This window comes from Sorex fumeus, unplaced genomic scaffold, assembly GCF_029834395.1.
Source record: "Sorex fumeus unplaced genomic scaffold, SorFum_2.1 ptg000098l, whole genome shotgun sequence".
Taxonomy (NCBI): domain Eukaryota; kingdom Metazoa; phylum Chordata; class Mammalia; order Eulipotyphla; family Soricidae; genus Sorex; species Sorex fumeus.
Window position 1 is genome coordinate 149,442 of NW_026606155.1, and position 18,797 is coordinate 168,238.

Consider the following 18,797-nt stretch of genomic DNA (forward strand, 5'->3'; position numbering starts at 1 on the left):
GCTTTTGTCTTGGGGTCACACACTGTAGTGCTCAGGGATTATTCCTGGTTCTGTGCCCAGGGATCACTCTTGGAAAGCTTGGGGACAATATGGGGTGCCAGGGATTGAACCTGGGTTGGCCGCATGCAAGGCAAATGCCCTACCCGCAGTGCTATTGCTCCAGCCCTGAACCTTGATTTCTTTTTTTTTTTTTTTTTTTTTTTGCTTGTTGGGTCATACCCGGCAATGCACAGGGGCTACTCCTGGCTCTGCACTCAGGAGTTACTCCTGGTGGTGCTCGGGGGACCCTATGGGATGCTAGGAATTGAACCCAGGTCAGCTGCATGCCAGGCAAACGCCCTACCTGCTGTGCTATCGCTCCAGCCCCGAATCTTGATTTCTTACGCCGTGACTCAACAGTCTTGCTCATTCGCGGTGGGTGAGGGCTCTCAATGAGCTGAGCTGTGTAAATACCCAGCATGTGCCTTGTCCACAGTATTGGTGCCCAGCTCTGCCCTCAGGAAAAAAATCCCAGAGGGCTTCCTGCAAGTGGTGGTGCAGAGCTGATGCGTGAGTGTAGCTTGGCAAAGAAGGACACCCTGGGCAGAGGGGCTGGCACACAGAAAGGGCCTGCAGGAAGCAGTAGGAGGCTTCCGCTGAGAAAGGAGTGAGTGAGCCTTCAGGCTGCCTCTGGGCTGCAGACTGTCTCTGAGGTGGACCTGGAGGGCTACGTGGAAAAAGCCCTCAAAGCCGCTTTCAGTTGAAAAGACAGGACTACAAGACTGGTGGACTTCCTGGAGTAGGAGTCGAAGTTTCCTCATGCCCTGCCTGGTGGGAGGGTCTCCCCAGAGCTTCTTCCTCCCTTTTGAGAGAAGCTACACATTCTCTCCCCACTGCAGTGCCGTGCACTCACGGAAAAGCCAGGTTTGAGTTTCCTGCTCCTTTAGAAACCAGAGCTGAGTGGCGTGGGCAGGCTGCTCTCTCTGCGGGCCTTTCTAGTCTGTCTTGTTCCTGTTGGTGACTGGCCCAGGGTCGGTGGCACCCGTCCTTGGGCCTGACACGTGCTGGTACACGTGCTTTGGACTCAGGCTCGGGGCCAGGTCCCCCTCACTTTGCAAACCGGGGAACAGAGGGACAGAGAGGTCAGTCAGCTCGCTGAAAGTCACACAGCCAGGAGTCAGCCCCGGATGGGCCCAACTTCCTGTTGCTTCTCTTCTGCACAGTGTAATGTGGTCTTGCCCTGTACGCTCAGTTCTCTGACTTGGGAAAACTCTTTGACATTACAATATAGGCAAAGTTCTTTATTTTATTTTATTTTATTTAAAATTTTGTTTTGTTCCTGGGCCACACCTAGCGGTGCTCAGGGCTTTCTCTCCTGGCTCTGCGCTCAGGAATTAGTCCTGGCGCGGCTTGGGGGACCGTAGGGATGCCTGGGATTGAACCCAGGCTGGCTGACATGCAAGGCAAACACGCTCCCTGTTGTGCTATTTCTCCAGTTCCTCTGTGAAACGTTCTTACAACAGTCACACCACCTAATCCTGATGGAAAAGGCGTCTTTCCAATGGGCCTAGAAACTCCCAGCACTAGAATACTCCCTCTCTCCCTCCCTCCCTCCCTCCCTCCCTCTCTCTCTCTCTCTCTCTCTCTCTCTCTCTCTCTTCCCTTCCCCCTCCCTCTCTCCCTTCCTCTCTCACTCCTTCTCCTCTGTTCCTTTCTGTCTCTGTTTTTGGAGAATTCTTGCTTCATCAGCCCCACTCGTTGGCAAACAGTTGCTCCCTGGCCAGATGCCACCCACGTGTGGCAGCTTGGCCCCCCGTTCCCTGGCTGTGGCGTGTGCTACTGTTTTCATGACAACAGCAGGAGCACGTGGTATGGACAGGTCGGAGCGGCTCCCTCTGGCCCTCTCCAAGGAATGTCCATGTCCCCAGGAGTCATACTGGGTGCTGCCTCGGTCCGGCCCTGGCCTTCCTTAGTCCTTGTCAGCAGCCCAGAATAGCCCACAGGAGGGAGTCAGAAACGTAACCTACTCCACTTCCTTTTGCTTTGTTTTGTTTGGGGGCCACACCTAGCAGTGTTCAGGGTTACTCCCAGCCCAGTGCTCAGGGTTACTCCCTGTCCACTGCTCGGGATGCTCCAAGCCCAGTGTTCAGGTCTCACTCATACAGGCACTCAGGGGCCTGTGCGGTGTCAGCATCCTGCAGGTGACACCCCCTCCCCATCCCTTCGAGCCCCTCCTTTCTGCCACACATCTCTTTTGTTTTATCCCCAGCAGAGCTCTTGCTTTTGCCAACCCATTAGGTATGCGTGTACATATTTCTCTGTATGTATCTATGGGGGGCTCTCCCCGCAGTGCTCGGTCAGGCTGGGGCTCGGAGACTCCACCAGGGCCACACCTGGTGGTGCTGGGTCCATGCGGTGCCGGGGATCGAACCCAGGGCCTCAGGCATGCACGCCATGCGCTCTGCACCTGCAGATAACACCTGTTACTCTACCCGCCTTGTCCTGAACTGGACTCAGCGCCCTCGGCTCAGACAGGGTGGGGGCGCGCCCATTGCTCAGGTGACACCTGAAGGCAGAGGGGCTGAATAACTCCCTGCCGGAGGCCTCTCTTTCCTTGCCCACGGCAGGTGCTGGCCTCAGGCACAAGGGCTGCCTCCAGGCCGTGCTGTGTGCAGCTGGCAGGAGCTGCGAGGTGGGGACAGGGTGGTGACTCACCAGGAGGGAGCCCCACCCTGCCGCCACATAGGCCCCCAGATGTAGTTCTTCTCTGGTCTTTGTCCTAAGCCTGGCAGCGTGACCACGGGCTTGGTTGTTTTTTGTTTTTTTTTTTTTATTTTTTTTTTTTTTTTTGCTTTTTGAGTCACACCTGGTGATGCTCAGGGTTTACTCCTGGCTTTGCACTCAGAAATTGCTCCTGGCGGTGCTCGGGGGACCATATGGGATGCTGGGAATCAAACCCGGGCTGGCAAACACCCTACGTGCTGTGCTATCACTCCAACCCCTGGGCTTTGATTCTTGGTGGAAAACAGGCTGAGCAGAGTCTATGGGCGCTCCAGGGTAAGCTTGGAGCTGGGAGAAGGACCCCACGTGGGCCAGACCACCCACAAACACGTGAGGGCTCTGCTGCGTGTTCCAGGGGGCCTGGGGCTCGCTCCCCCGAGGACCAAGGAGATGAAGCAGCCACGTGTCCTTGAACTGTCTGGGCAAGCAGAAGGGTTTGGGGGAGTGTGTGTCCTCCCTTCCGTGGAATATTCTGGGTCTATTACAATGAGTCACGTGCGTGATTGGGGCTGGGGAAGATAGTGCAGTGAATGAGGCACTTGCCTGGCATACGGAGGTCCCCAGCACTGTGTAGGATCCCCCAGAATCCTCCAGGGGTGATTCCTGAGCACATAGCCTGGAGTGCGCCCCGAGCACTGCTGGGTGTGGCCCAACAATAAAAAAGACATGGATGTTATTGGCACCATGGGGGTGACATGGGGGGGTTTGTCCCCCCCGCCCCCAGCCCACCAGGGGTCTCCAGACCTCACCGTGGAGGAGGCAGCACAGGGAACTTCTGCAGAGTGAACTTGCTGAGCACTTCCTGGGGAGCTTTTGTGCAGTGTGTTCCACGGAGACCCCCAAGAAATGCAGTGCAGGGGCTGGAGCAATAGCACAGTGGGTAGGGCGTTTGCCTTGCAAGCGGACGACCAGGGTTTGATTCCCAGCATCCCCTGAGCACTGCCAGGAGTAATTCCTGAGTGCATGAGCCAGGAGTAACCCCTGTGCATCTCTGGGTGTGACTCCAAACGCAAGCAAACAAACAAAAGAAATGCAGTGCTGGGGCTCTTGGGGTGGGGTGGGGTGGAGGGAGGCCAGGCCTGTCCTCTAGAAGAGGAAGGGGAGGTGCCGGTGCCCTGGCCAGTCAGCTTCAGCCTGGTTGTGTCGTGACCGTCCCAGAGGCTGTGCCCGGCGTCTGGTTCTCTGGGCGCAGAGCCTGGTCCGATTGGGACAAGCGTCGGGAGGTTCCTCGGGAAGCATCGAGCGACTTTGCAGGGCCTGGGCTGGTCTGGTCTCCCTGGGCAGAGATGACCCCAGCCCGGCCCGCGGCTGTAGGGTCCCAGGGGGTATGGGGGGGCACACCCTTCCTCTGCAGGGAAGGAGAACTCACAGGGGAGAAGTTGGGGAGCTGGGTTGCTTTCAGCTGCCACTTCCTGGAGCCCCTTGCGGGGGTCCCTCCTCAGTGAGGATAGGACTTCCTATCCACCCGGGAGCATTTCACTCAGGGTCTGACGGGGCAGGTGCTAATGGCCCCCTGGCAGACACCCCGAGCTTGCATGCCGGCCTGGGCAAGAGTTTCTGGGGTTCGCAGCCTCCATCCCGCCTGCCTCTGCCGGCCACCGGGTGTGTGATGAGAAATCCTGTTCTGACTCAAAAGGGAACCCCCCCCCCCCTTCTTTGGCGCTTCTGACTCACTTCCTAGCTGGGCACACCACAAGCCAGCAATGACACGCCCGCCCATTCCCCAGGCCGGCCCCTCTGAGCCTCAGTTTCCCCACCCGTCTGGTGGCCTTCAAGCCCTGCCTGCCCAGTCGGTGGATGATGAACACCGGGTGTGTCCTGCCCGGGGTGTTTGGTACTGGTGGCATTTCCCCCCCCCCCCCCCCCACCCGACTCTCTTTGGTACCCCCCAGTCAGGTCCGTCCTTCCCAGGGCATGATGGCAGCCCCGACGGCGCCCTCTAGAGCTCAGAGAGGGTAGGGCAGGTGTGGAGGCCCCCTGGACAGCAGAGGCCGTGGGCACTGCTTTGAGTGGAGGCCAGGAGTAACCCCTGAGCGTCAACGTCTGTGCGCCCTTCCCCCCAAAACAGCCCTTCATCAAATCTCTGCTTTTTTCTTTGATTTTGTCTTGGTTATGCCCGATGGTACCCAGGGGCTGCTCAGGGCTTGGTGCCCGTGGATGCCCCAGGACTCCTTGGCCCCTGAGTACCAGGATGGAGCCCCACGTCCTGCCTGTGACCCTGTGCTCCGCCTGCTGAGCTGCCCACTCGCCCCCTGGCAATTCTTCTAGTCCCTTCGCTTTCTTCGGCCACCCCCCCCCCCCCCCGCCCCCGCAGTGCTCCTAGCCCTGTGCTCAGGGTCACTAACACAAGTGCCCTGGGGGAACCTTGGGATGGTGGTGGTGGTGTGTATGGGGGGGTGGACTCGTGCTTTGAGCCTCTCCCGGGGCCTCATTCCTGAGACTTTAAAGTGCAGATGCTCCGCCTCTCTGAGCCTCAGTTTCCTTATCTCTGCAGTGGGGACGATGATAACCTTTGAACCCGCTGCCTGGACCCTGTGAAGACATGAGAGTCCACAGGGGGAGGAGCACATTGACTGACACCTGAATCTCGCCCCAGGATTGGAAGGTACGGTGGCCCCTAGGGGAAAAAGACCCCAAACAGACCCTCTGCTTCTGTTACGTCACAGGTTGAGGTCTGGACGTGGCCTCCCCCGCCTCCCCCACAAGGGCTTCCTTCTGTCTCAGCGGGTGTGGGTTAGGACAGGCTGCCTAGAAGAGGTAGTGACCCGCCCGTCCCTGGAGGCATGCGAGAGTCCAGACACACACCTAATGCAGTTGGGTCAGAGTTTCCCTAAAGCAAGGCCCTGGGGGCCACATCCCGAGGTCCGGGGTTTCTGAAGCTCCTTCTGCCGGTTCAAGGGCTCCTCCTTGGGCTCTGCCCCGCCCGCAGCCGGTGTGGATCCGGTGTCTAAGCTGGGCCGTTCTCGGACCGGAACCCCGTCCTCTGCATGCAACTCTGCCTCTTGGCTCAGCCACGCCCTCACCAATGGTCCACATCCGCCTCTGCGCTCAGGCGCCTGTGGGTGTCAGGGTCTGATGTGACATCGCCAGGCCCCGGTCCAGGGGGCCCGTGATGGTCTGCGCCCAGATGGTTCAGTGAGGGCTGCTGATGTGGGAGACCCCACCCCATGCCAGTGTCCCCAGGGTCCCAGCTCTCTGCAGGGACCTGCAGGAGGAAGGCCCCGGGTCCCGGAACTGCCTTCTCAGGGAGCCCCCCACGCGAGCTCCTCACGCCCCCGTGGCTGTTTCTCGCGCTCTCAGCTCTAGTTTCAGTGTGTCCGGATGTGGCCTGCCGGAACCGCCTGTCCCGGGACTTGGCTGGCAGCGCCCTTGGAGTCTCCCAACACCTGCCCCCGGCTGCCTCCAGCCATCCGGCCTGGCGCCGGGCACCCCACACTCCCTGTCTGCGCCCCAGGGAGCCGGGTGGTGCCTGGCACGGTCTGGGTGCTGTGTGAGGGTGTCCCCGGGGCCCGCGTGCCCTTGGGTCCCAGCAGATCAAACCGCAGGAGATGATAACCCATCAGGGAGAAGGGCGAGAAGGGTCAGGACGATGCCCGCCCGCCGCCAAGGGCATGCAGGTCTCCACAGGCCCTGCTGGTGGGGCTCGCTTGGGAAACAGTTTGGCAATTTCTTTTAAGATGTCAACATGGGGTCCAGAGGGATAGTCCAGCAGGTAGCTTGCTTGACTTGCTCGTGGTCTTGGGATCCCATATGCCCTCCTCCCCCCACTCCACCAGAACCAGGAGTCAGCCCTGGGCACAGTGGGGTGTATCCCTCCCCCATAAAATGAATCAAAGGGGCTGGAGCAATAGCACAGCGGGGAGGGCATTTGCCTTGAATGCGGCCGACTGGGGGTTCGATTCCCCACACCCCATAGGGTTCCCTGAGCACCGCTAGGTGTAATGCCTAAGTGCAGAGCCAGAAGTAACCTCTGTACATCACCAGGTGTGACCCAAAAAGCCAAAAAAAAAAAAAAAAGAAAAGAAAAGAAAGAAAGAAAAGAAAATGAATAAAAGGGACTCGAGATGCCCCGTGAGGGCTTGGCTTCCCCCAGCCTGGGTGCTCATGAACGGGGGGGGGGGGGGGGGGGGGGGGGGGGAGGGGAGGGGTCTTATGATGGTGCCCGAAGCCCCCTCCTCCAAGATTCTTTGAAATGTTTGATACAAACAAATAAAAACTGGAAAAATCGGGACTAGGGTTGAGGCGGGGTGGGGTGCTGGGTCCCGGAGATGCTGAGGAAGTGGGGGGGGCGGGCGGGCTGGTGGGCTCAGGTCATGCTGGAATCGTCCCTTTGCCTGGGCCAGAGAGGGCCTGGAGCGTGGAGGGCATCTGACTCCTGGGAGGAGTCTGAGGTGGGAGGCGTGAGGACATCTGGTGGGGAGGGCAGGGATGGGAACCCCTGGGTTGCCCCCTGGAGAGGTGCGAGGGTCTGGGGCAGGGGTGGGGGCATACCCAGTGGTGCTCAGGGGACCATGGAAGTGGGACCCTCCTGCGTGCTGGCGGCTGCTTGGCCCCTGGGCACTCAGGTCCGGAGCGGGACTGCAGTGACCTTGGCACCAGCCTGGTGGAGGGTCTTGGGCTATGTGCTTGGGAGATTCTGCTCACAGACCCCCTAGGGCCTCCTGGGGTTTCCTATGCCCTGGCCTGAAGCTGGGCTGGGTTCCAGTGCGCGAACCACCCCCGAGTCCTGCTCCATGCTCTGCTCCGGGCCGGAGGCTCAGGACATGGTCATGGGCATCCCTGGAGCTTGGGCTCAGTGGCACCCAGTGTCCCTGCCAGGACCCGACTGCCCCCCAGTGCCATGCCACCGCTCTCTGACACACAGTGACTGGCCAGTCCCTGCCACCTCTGGCCTCAAATGCCCTGAGACACTAGCAGGACACCCATGGGAGTCCCCCAGGAACCCTTCCCTTCTCAGCCTTTGATTGGCTGCCTTCCCCGCTGCATGGGCCAATCACAGGGGCCCCAGGAAGTGAGGCCCCGCCCCTGAGGCTGTTCTCTTGCAGCCCCTAGTCTGGGCCCCCAGCCCGCTCTCGGCACCCCTCCCTGTCCCTCCTGGTTCCCTGGGTATGGAAAGGCATTGGTCTTTGCCAAGGCCCGTGTTTCCTGGGCAGAAACCTTGGCATCCTGCTGTCTGTTGATACAGAGTTCATTCCAGTGGCTGGAAAATTCTGGAAAACGCCGGTTCACAGTCATCCGGCAAGGCGGGGTCCCGAGAGTGGCCAGTTTCCCTGCGGGGGCCCCCTCCGCAGTGCTGGCGGAGCCCCTGCAAACCGGCTGGTCTCATCTGGGGAGCAGCGTGGCCTTTGAGGATTATGAAGCGGTGCACACAGCCTGGCCCCCAGAGCTGGGGGTCTCTGCATATCCCTCACGCCCCCTCCTGCCTGGGCCCTGGGTGCGCTCAAGCCCGTAACTGTCCCCAGCTCTGGGTCAGAGAGGGCCAGTAAGAGGAACTTAGCGGGGGAGAGTGGGGGTCCAGGGAGCAGTGTGGTACTGCTGAGGGCCAGTGCCCCCAGGATAAGATTCCAAGGACCCTCTCTGTGTCCCCCGGGAGAAGGACCCCATGACCCTCTGTGTGTGCTCTCAAGGAGAGGGACCCCACAACCCTCTGTCTGTGCTCCCCAGGAGAGGGACCCCATGACCCTCCGTGTGTGCTCTGCCGAGAGAGGGCCCCCATGACCTTCTGTGGCCCCCCCGGGAGAGGAACCCCACGACTCTCTGTGTGTGCCCCCTGGGAGAGGGTCCCCAGCACCCTCGCACCAGCCCCCAAGGAGGGGGTCCCCGGAACCCTCTCTGCCTCCACCCAGGATGGGATTGCCCCTGGTGTGGGCTGGGTGTGACTTAAGGGCCCGCCCAGAACCCACTGGAGTAAAGGCAGGAATTAAAACCAGCTGCTGCTCAGTTCCTGCAGTTACCTGCAGTAGTAAGAGCGAGGGGGGCGTGCAGCATGGACTGGCGGTCAGTGGGGGCACCCCGGGAGGGCTTTATAAGTCCCTGGGATCCGGAGTTGGAGGGGCAAGCCCCAGGCTGCATGGCAGACTGTCATTAGTCCAGGTACCTGAAGGAGGCCCAGGGCTCAGAGGCACATGGATGGCACCCCACGGGGACAGCCCGGGCCCCCTTCCAGGCAGGCAGCCCTGAGGGGCGGGGGTACAGTGGGGTGCACGCCAGGAGCACTCGGTGTTCAAGGCCAAATCTGGGCTCAGTGGGCGATGTTCGCTTTTTTTTTTATTAATTTATTTTTCTTTTTGGGTCACACCTGGCAATGCTCAGGGGTTTCTCCTGGCTCATACACTCAGGAATTACTCCTATCGGTGCTCAGGGGACCATATGGAATGCTGGAAATCGAACCCAGGTCAGACACGTGCAAGGCAAATGCCCTACCTGCTGTGCCATCGCTCCAGCCCCGATGTTCGCTTTGATTTTTACTTTTTGTGGTGCTGGGGATCAAACTCGGGAGTCTCTCACAAGACTTGGTGCTGGGTCACTTCACGGTCCTCCTGTGGTCCTTCGATTCTCAATTTTAGGGTGCTGGTGATCGGGCTGGGATGTCTCCTCTGTGTGGGGGGCTGCAGGTGCCGGGGTGAAGGCTGGAGACGTGCCTGGGGCTGTGAGCTGGTCCCTGCTTCTCCTCCCTGGCTCTCCTGCAGGGATGCTCCCCAGTGTCTTCCCTTCTGCTGTTCAGGGCAGGGATGCAGGTTCCAGAAGCTTCTCTAGACGCATCCTCTCATGGTGCACTCCTGGGAAAGCAGTGGCTTAGCCCGTGGCCTTGGGGAGCGACATGTGCTTTGTGGGTTGGTGACAGGGTCCGCCTGCTTTGGTGTGACCCCTGGGCCCACCTCCAGGCTACTCCTGGTCTGCCCCCATCCCCCCCCCCCCCCCCCCCCCCCGCCCCACCCGGTTTGTGCCTCACGGAGCCTATTGTCTTCCTGCCGCTGTCCTTTGCAATCAGCCCAGGCCGTTTCCCTCCATCTTCTGGCCATGCAGTGCTGCCACCTTCCTCCTGGACAGCTGGGACACCTGGAGTCTCCCATTCCAGCCACACCCCAGGACTGTTTACCAAGAAGGGGCCTGGACATGAAAACAGCTAATTAAAAATTTTTGTTTTCCTTTTCTTTCCTTTTTTGTTTTATGGGCCACAACTGGAAGTACTCCTGGCTCTGCACTCAGGAATCACTCCTGTCAGGGCTCGGGGGACCATACAGGATACCTGGGATAGAACCCAGGTCAGTCGTATGCTAGGCAAGTGCCCTACCCTCTGTACTATCCTTTTGGGCCCTTTCTTTCTCTCTTTATCTTTCTACTCTTTCATTCTTTCTTTCCTTTCTCTCTCTTTTTTTTTTTTTTTTTTTTTTTGCTTGTTGGCGATGCACAGGGTTTACTACTGGCTCTGCACTCAGGAGTCAACCCTGGCGGTGCTTAGGGGACCATACGGGATGCTGGGAATCGAACTCGAGTTGGCCGCATGCAAGGCAAACGCCCTACCCGCTGTGCTGTCTCTCCAGTCCCTCTTTCTCTTTCTTTCTTTCTTTCTTTCTTTCTTTCTTTCTTTCTTCTTTCTTCTTTCTCTCTCTCTCTCTCTCTCTCGTTTTGTTTTGGGGCCCCACTTGGCAGTGCTCAGGGCTTGCTCCTGGCTCTATGCTCAGGGATCACTCCTGGTGGGGCTCAGGGGACCACATGGGGTACTGAGGATTGAGCCCAGGCTGACTATTTCACCGGGCAAGCGCTCTACCTGCTGTCCTATCTCTTAGCTAGTTTTTTTTTTTTTGAGTGGGGGTACAAATATTTGGAGAAACATCATTTCCTTTATGCCAGCCATGCACATTGGACACATGAAGAAGGGGAGCAGATTTGCCAAAGATGAATGTGCCACCGTCCTGTCCTGCCCTGTCTCCTGGGCCCATGAGCTGCCCGCTGCCCTCCTATCCACACAGGGGGCCTGCCCGGCACCCCCCACACCTTAACCCACCCCCTGAGCTCTCAGGGGCTTCCTGGCTTCCTGTGACTTAGGTCTGACCCCTGCCCTTCCCGTGGTAGCCTACCTTCCATTCCTGTCATTCCCCCCCCACCCCACCCCCGCCCCGTTCCTCTGAGCTCCCTCCCCATCCTACCCCCACCCCTGCTGTGCCTTAGACATGCAGACCCCTGACCCCACTCCCACCCCCAGCCAGGAGACCAGCCCCTGCCATGTGGCCCTGAGGCCCATGCGCCCCTCCCTGGACACAGAACCGGAGAGGCACTGTCCCCAAGCCTAATCCTCAGGAGGGTGACTGGCATGGGGAGGGCAGGGGGGGAATAGGGAAGGAACCCCCCCCCCCGCCCGAACCCTGGTGGTGGGGTGTGGAAAGGAACTGCTTCCAAGGTGGGTACTCGGCACAGGGGGGCTCGAGTCTAGGTCTTGCGCTCACGCTTTGACTCTCTGGGGACCCCCAATTCAGACCCTCAGTGTGACCGGGCAGGCCAATGGGGGGCAGCCCAGGGGGCAGGACTAGTGTCCTGGAGCGAGAGCTCGTGGAGACCCCTCACTGCCCTTCTGCCTGCTGAGGGCACAGGGAGAAGTCTGTGACCCCCCATGCCCACCACACTGCCCCCCCTATCTCAGACTCAGCATCCACAGTGGGGGGTGGAGAAATCGCTGTTTTTTGTTTGTTTGTTTGTTTGTTTGTTTTTTGCTTTTTGGGTCACGCCCGGCGATGCACAGGGTTTACTCCTGGCTCTGTACTCAGGAATTACTCCTGGCAGTGCTCAGGGGACCATATGGGATGCTGGGAATCGAACCCGGGTTGGCCGCGTGCAAGGCAAACGCCCTACCCGCTGTGCTATCGCTCCAGCCCACTGCTGGTGTTTTGTGATGGTGACTTGAATGACCGGACAGTCCGTCTTCCAGGGGAGACTGAGTCAGAGAAGTTAAGGACCTGGCCAGACATCACACAGCCAGTGAGCAGTGAGGCTGAGACCACCTGCTGGGCCCAGGCTGACCCGTGGGTCGCCGACATCGCCCACCACTTGGCGCTTTCCTACAGCCTCCTACTCTCTGGATAGTGGACAGCGGTCAGCAGGCCAAATCCAGCCACAAGTAATATGAGCTAAGAGCATTCCCTAAGGGGTTAGAAAGACCAAGGAATGCTCAGCAGAGCTTGTGTGTGACCCACAGAGCTTAAAGAGCAGCCTCCTGACCGCCCTAGGACAGGCGGGGTGGGGGGACATGTCTTTGCAGGCAGTGTGGCTCTTGCCCCAACCCATTCTGGGTTCTGCATTCATGGCCCTGCTTCAGGGACCCAGGTCTGCAGTGCCCTGTGGCTGCCACGTATGGGAAAAAGGAGGCTGGACACAGGGTCCCTTTGAAGACAGGGTTGTATCCACACTCTGAAATGGGTAACGAAGGTTCAGGTTTGTAAGTGGGGGGTTGGGGGGGGCACATGCCCAGTGTTGCTTGGGGCTGTTCCCGACATTGCTCACAGAATCGGCCATAGGCAGCTCCGGGACCTGGACCACACACACACACACACACACACACACACACACACACACACACAGCTGCCACCTCAGGCAAAGCGTGGGCCACAGGGTGAAAACTGAGAAGGAAGAAACCCCGCTGAGTTCCTGGGACAACCAGCAACTTCCTTCATCAGGGAACGGGCCCCCCAAACCCCATCACCCGCCCGGCCACATGAGCGTCCTCCTCCCCCGGCTGCCGAGGGTGTCCACCTGCCAGGTCCCTCTGTGGGTGACGCAGCAGTTTGCTTTATGATCTCGAACTTGTCTACACCGTGGTCCTCCAGACGCTTCTTGGGGCCGGAGCCATAGCACAGTGCGGAGGGCATTTGCCTTGCATGCAGCCAACCCGAGTTCAATCCCCGGCATTGCATATGGTCCCTCAGTACCCCCGGAGTGATTCCCGAGTGCAGAGCCAGGACTAAGGCCAGAGCATCTTTGACTGTGGCCTTAAACAGACACACGAAAAACCCAGATGCTTCTTTCCACTAGCTCCCAGAGGGTTGAGAGGACCCTCACCCCTAGGAGACAGCATAGCAACAGCAGTGACCCATGTCCTTGGCTGGCTGGAGCCATAGCACAGCGGGTAGGGCGTTCGCCTTACAAGCGGCCAACATGGCCGACCCGAGTTCGATTCCTCCGCCCCTCTCGGAGAGCCCGGCAAGCTACCGAGAGTATTCGCTATGCCAGACACAGTAACAACAAAGTCTCCAATGGAGACATTACTGACTAGCCTCTAATTTTATGCAAAATGAAACCCCCACCAGCAGCATTCATGACTTTCCCTTGTGCCCGTCTGTTCTTTGTGGTTTGGGTGGAGGTCTCTGAGAGGGGCTGGGGGTCTCAGGGCTTGGGGGTGGCGGGTGGGTAGTTCCATTGTGGCCCTGCCCCCCACATCTTGGGGTCTGAGCTGACTGACATTCTCAGGTTGTCACTCTGGCTCTCCAGCGTGTCAATCCAAGGAGTGAGAGTGCCAGTGTGTGCGTTTCTCAAGAATTCAGTTACCAGGGGCTGGAGCGATAGCACAGCAAGAAGGGCATTTGCCTTGCATGCGGCCGACCCGTGTTCGATTCCCAGCACCCCATAGGGTCCCCTGAACACTGCCAGGAGTAATTCCTGAGTGCAAAGCCAGGAGTAACCCCTGTGTGTCACCAGGTATGACCCAAAAAGCGAGAAAAAAAAAGAATTCAGTTAGTGTTCCAAATAGCTGGTTTTTCTTCACAAACTGCCTTTTATTTCTTTTTACTTTATTTAAGTTTTTTTTTTTTTGTGGCTGTTTTATTTTGAGCACCACGTCTGGCTATGCTCAGGGCTTACTCCTGCTCAGGGATTCCTCCTGGAGGTGCCCAGGGACCCTATGGGGTTCCGGGGATTGAACCTGGGTCTGCCGCGTACGTGGCAAACGCCCAACCCGCTCGCCTATGTCTCCAGCTGCGGTGGCTGTCTTTTACTCCTGGCATGGGAAGCCTTTATCTGAGAGGGGCTGCCAAAGACCACCCAGATTCACCCCAAACCCCCAAGCACCCCAGCCCCCGCAGGCCACGTGCCCGCACGGCCGCTTCAGTGACCGGGGCAGAATTCCTCTGTGTGTCACAGCAGTGGTGCCAACTGGGCAGAGCGTGAGGCGGCCGGGGCTCGAGATCTTTGCAGGCTCGCCCAGCGCTGAGCCGGGGTGCTGAGGCCCACCCCAGTCCCCTCTGTTCCACTGTCCCTCGTGTATTTTATCTGATGCAGTCTGGGATGGGGGGTTTGGGGGTCCTGAGACCCAAAGGGTCTTCCCGAGCCCGCCCTTAGGGGCCATCTGAAACCCTGGGAGCTGTGGGGCCCCTCCCACGCCTCGCTTTATAAAACTAAAAGGCGAGTGGTTGGACGGCAACCCAGCCCCACACCAGAGCAGAGATTAAAGCCACAATGAACCCATTTAAAGCTCGCACATTCTAGTGGGAGCTTCAAAAGCAGCATTCAAAGGCAGGGAGTGGCTGCAGGGAACATATTAAGTTGTTAGAAAAACACCAGAATAGCCCTGCCAGAAAAACAACACGTGGGGAGGCCGGGCTGGGAACGGGGGGCCCCTCTTGGGCAGAGCCGTGACCCCCCTCCCCGCTTGCGTGTCTAGCAGCAAGACCCGCCCACTGCAGGCCTGGCGAGAGCGCGCGATTTCCAGGCGGCTCGGCGGAAGGCCAGCCAGTGTGTAGAAACGGGCTTATAGTGCCATGTTTTCACCAGGGGATACACCTGACCATGCTCAGGGGCGACTCCCGGCTTGGCACTTGGGGGTGACTCCTGTAGTGCTCACGGCACCTACAGTGCCTGAGATCAGTCCCACAATCAGTCCCACAATCACCACATCACAGTTTTGTTTTGTTTTGGGTACACTCCTGGCTTTGCAAACATGTACTCAGGGTTTATTGCTGACACAGCAAACAAAAACAAACACTCAGGGATTATTCCTGGTGGGCTCCAGGGACCCTGTAGGAGGGGGAGGTTGAACTTGGTTTTGCCTGCTGTACAAGGGCTTCAGCCCCTCAATCATCATGACTTTTATTTATTTATTTATTTATTTTGCTTTTTGGGTCACACCCGGCGATGCTCAGGAGTTACTCCTGGCTTTGCACTCAGGAATCACTCCTGGAGGTACTCGGGGGACCATATGGGATGCTGGGAATCGAACTTGGGTTGACTGCGTGCAAGGCAAATGCCCTACCCGCTGTGCTATTGCTCCAGCTCCAATCATCATGACTTTAAAACTGAACAAACAGGGTTGGAGAACTCAGCGGGCTACGGCGCATGCGTGCTTGTGTGTGTGTGTGTGTGTGTGTGTGTGTGTGCATTTGCTTTTGTGCGTGTGTGTGAGCACACGTCTGTATGCATGCTTGTGTGTGTGTGCGCGTGCTTGTATGTGTGCAAGCACACGTTTGTGCATGCTTGGGTGTGTGCACGAGTGTGTGTGCACACGCATGTGTGTATGTGTGCTCGTGTGTGTGGGCATGTGTGCGCATGCTTGTGTGTGTGTGTGCTTGTGTGTGTTTGTGTGTGTGTGTGTTTGTGTGTGTGTGTGTGTGCGCGCGCGTGTGGGCGCACAGCCTTATTGACACAACATAATGTTTCTGTCTGTCACTTTCTCCGCTGTGACACAGATGACCAGCTGGGCTGCTCTTTGCACACTCACTTTGTGATGCTCCAAGGAGCCATTAGGGCAATCTCAGCCCAGTGAGATTTGTTGCATGTCAGCAGCATGCCGAGGTCCTTGATATTGTAGACTGGAAACTTCTGTAAGCCACTGGGCAGTATGGGCTGTCTTCTTTGTGCTCCCAGAACTGATGTGGGCATCAGCTTCTGCCCCCGAGTGTCCAGTGCAGACGGCTGTCCATGCCTCTGGACTTCTGCCAATTGATTCACCTTGATGGAGTGGTTGGGCTGGTACCTGATGAATTTCTTGGTTCTCTTTTTGACCACCTTGGGCTTCCCGCGGGGCCCGAGGGCGGCCATATGCCTTCCTGCAGGGGATCAAACCTGTGCTTTGCAAGCAGAGAGCCCAGGTTTGATCCTCAGTCCCCCACCTGCCACCTGCCCCCGCCTGGGAGGAGCCCTGAGCCTGGAGAAGCACCCCTGGGTGTGGCCCTCAAACAAACACAAGGCAATACAAAATAAACTCAACTACAGGGCTGGAGCGATAGCACAGCGGTAGGGCGTTCACCTTACAAGCGGCCAACATGGCCGACCCGAGTTCGATTCCTCCGCCCCTCTCGGAGAGCCCGGCAAGCTACCGAGAGTATTCGATATGCCAGACACAGTAACAACAAAGTCTCCAATGGAGACGTTACTGGGCCCGCTCGAGCAAATCGACGATCAACGGGAGGGCCTTTACCTTTACCTTTACCAGATTCACAAAGCAATTACAGGGAAAATAAGGGGCAGAAAAACTCCCACAGCTACGCACCATTAAGTGGCTTTAAGTGGCCTCTTGAGAACCACACAACCAGAGAGAGGATGGCTGAGACCAGGGGCCTAGGGGGTGCTTCAGGTACGGGCATGGGCATGGCTTGAACCCTCCTGGGCCCCTCAGCATTACCCTAAGGGTAAGGACAAATGTAGCCTCCGTTCTGGGTTCCGGCTCTGCATGTTACCCCGGGTCCTGTTCTCTCTGGCCTCCATCATCACAGCCCCTGTGCCATCTCCAAGGCTCGAGCAGACCACACAGTGCTGAAGGAATTCCCCCATTATCAGACTTCTGTTGCTTCCAGTTTTTTTTGTTTTGTTTGCTTTGCTTTTGCTTTGAAGTCATGCCCAGCAGTGTTCAGGACTTAATCCTGGCTCTGTGTTCCGGATTCCTCCCATCAGTGCTCGGGGGACCATGCGTGGTGCTGGGGTCAGCCAGAGCTGATCAGGTGCCCAGCAGATGTGGGGACACCAGAGATCTACCCTCTCCACCATGGTTCCATTAACAGCAAAGGCCGTGGTTGGTTTGCGGTGCCTTCCACTCTGTGTCACATGGGCCATGTGGGTGGCCTTGGCAGTGCCTGCTGGGGTGGGTGGGGGTCATGGCTATGCTGGACCCAGGCCCTGCACACAGTGACAAGTGGACAGTCCGAACCTCGGGGAGTTTCTGGACAGTCCCAGGGGACCCTGGTGGCTTTGTGCTTCTGGCTGTCCCCTGGGTCTCGTTGTCCCCTGGGTCATGGCTGTCCCCTGGGTCTCGTTGTCCCCTGGGTCATGGCTGTCCCTGGGTCTCAGCCACAAGCACAAAGCCACTGGGGTCAGTGCAGCTGCGGGTTGTCTGACGGGCTTTGGTGTCGCTGGGCCCCTGCCAGTAGCCCAGGGGTGGGCATATCCACCCAAGGCTAAGCCGGTCGACTGCCAGTGGCTGCCAGGAGGCCACGGGGCCTGGGGGTCCAGTGGGGGAGACAGGGGGGCCCAGAGGCTGCCGAGGGTCTGGTGGGTGGGAAAGCAGTGGCCCGAACCCCCAAGCTGGGCGGTGAGTCTCGGGGGAGCGGCAGGGGCGCTGTCCACTCTGCCGATGCTCAGAACCCAGTTCAGGCACCATCCAGGCCAGATTCCCTCCATGGCTCAGACTTGAGGGGTCCAGGATCTTTATTTGGAGGTGCTGTGAGCTGTGGGATGGCAGACTTGCCCTGTACCCACGGCCAGTCAGCAGGGAGCTGGCCACCTGTGTCCCCGGGCAGGGCCAGTTCCTGCAGGAGGGGCCAGACCTGATCTTCTCTCCTGGCTCCATCCCGCCAGGCAAGCCCTATCGCCTTGACTGCTGCGCCAGTGTGGACAATCACTGCTGAAAGCTGTTCCCTGCACCATGGCGTCCCCTGGGTCGTGGCATCCCCTGGGTCATAACTGTTCCCTAGGTCACAGCGTCCCCTGGGTTATAACTGTTCCCTGGGTCATAACTGTCCCCTGCATCATAGCTGTCCCCTGGGTCATAACTGTCCCCTGGGCCATGGCATCCCCTAGGTTATAACTGTCCCCTGGGTCACAACTGTCCCCTGGGTCACGACTGTCCCCTGGATCACAACTGTTCCCTGGGTCACAATTGTCCCCTGGATCACGACTGTCCCTTGGGTCACAACTGTCCCCTGAGTCACGGCTGTCCCCTGGGTCACAACTGTCTCCTGGGTCACAGCTATCCCCTGGGTCATGGCTGTCCCTTGGGTCACGGCTGTCCCCTGGGTCACAACTATCCCCTGGGTCACAGTTATCCCCAGGGTCATGACTATCCCCTGGGTCATAACTGTCCCCTGGGTCACGACTGTCCCCTGGATCACAGCTGTCCCCTGGATCACAACTGTCCCCTGGGTCACGACTGTCCCGTGGGTCATAACTGTTCCCTGGGTCACAACTGTCCCCTGGGTCACAACTGTCCCCTGGGTCACAACTGTCCCCTGGGTCATAACTGTCCCCTAGATCACGGCTGTCCCCTGGGTCACAGCTGTCCTCTGGGTCACGACTGTCCCCTGAGTCACAGCTGTCCTCTGGGTCACGACTGTCCCCTGAGTCACAGCTGTCCTCTGGGTCACGACTGTCCCCTGGGTCACGGCTGTCCCCTGGGTCATGGCTGTCCCATGGGTCACAGCTGGCCCCGGATCACGACTGTCCCCCGGATCACGACTGTCCCCTGGGTCATGGCTGTCCCCTGGGTCATGGCTGTCCCATGGGTCACAGCTGGCCCCGGATCACGGCTGTCCCCTGGGTCACAACTATCCCCTGGGTCACAGCTATCCCCTGGGTCATGGCTGTCCCCTGGGTCATGGCTGTCCCCTGGGTCACAACTGTCCCCTGGGTCACAACTGTCCCCTGGGTCATAACTGTCCCCTGGGTCACGACTGTCCCCTGGGTCACAGCTGTCCTCTGGGTCACGACTGTCCCCTGAGTCACAGCTGTCCTCTGGGTCACGACTGTCCCCTGAGTCACAGCTGTCCTCTGGGTCACGACTGTCCCCTGGGTCACGACTGTCCCCTGGGTCATGGCTGTCCCCTGGGTCATGGCTGTCCCAT

At 58.7% G+C, this 18,797-nt stretch overlaps 1 protein-coding gene across 1 annotated transcript in view; it reads left to right on the plus strand.

Annotated features, from left to right (window-relative positions):
• The window catches only part of SYNE3 (spectrin repeat containing nuclear envelope family member 3), a 73,081-nt gene that overhangs the window by 20,876 nt on the left and 33,408 nt on the right, over positions 1–18,797 (plus strand). The window lies entirely within an intron of this gene.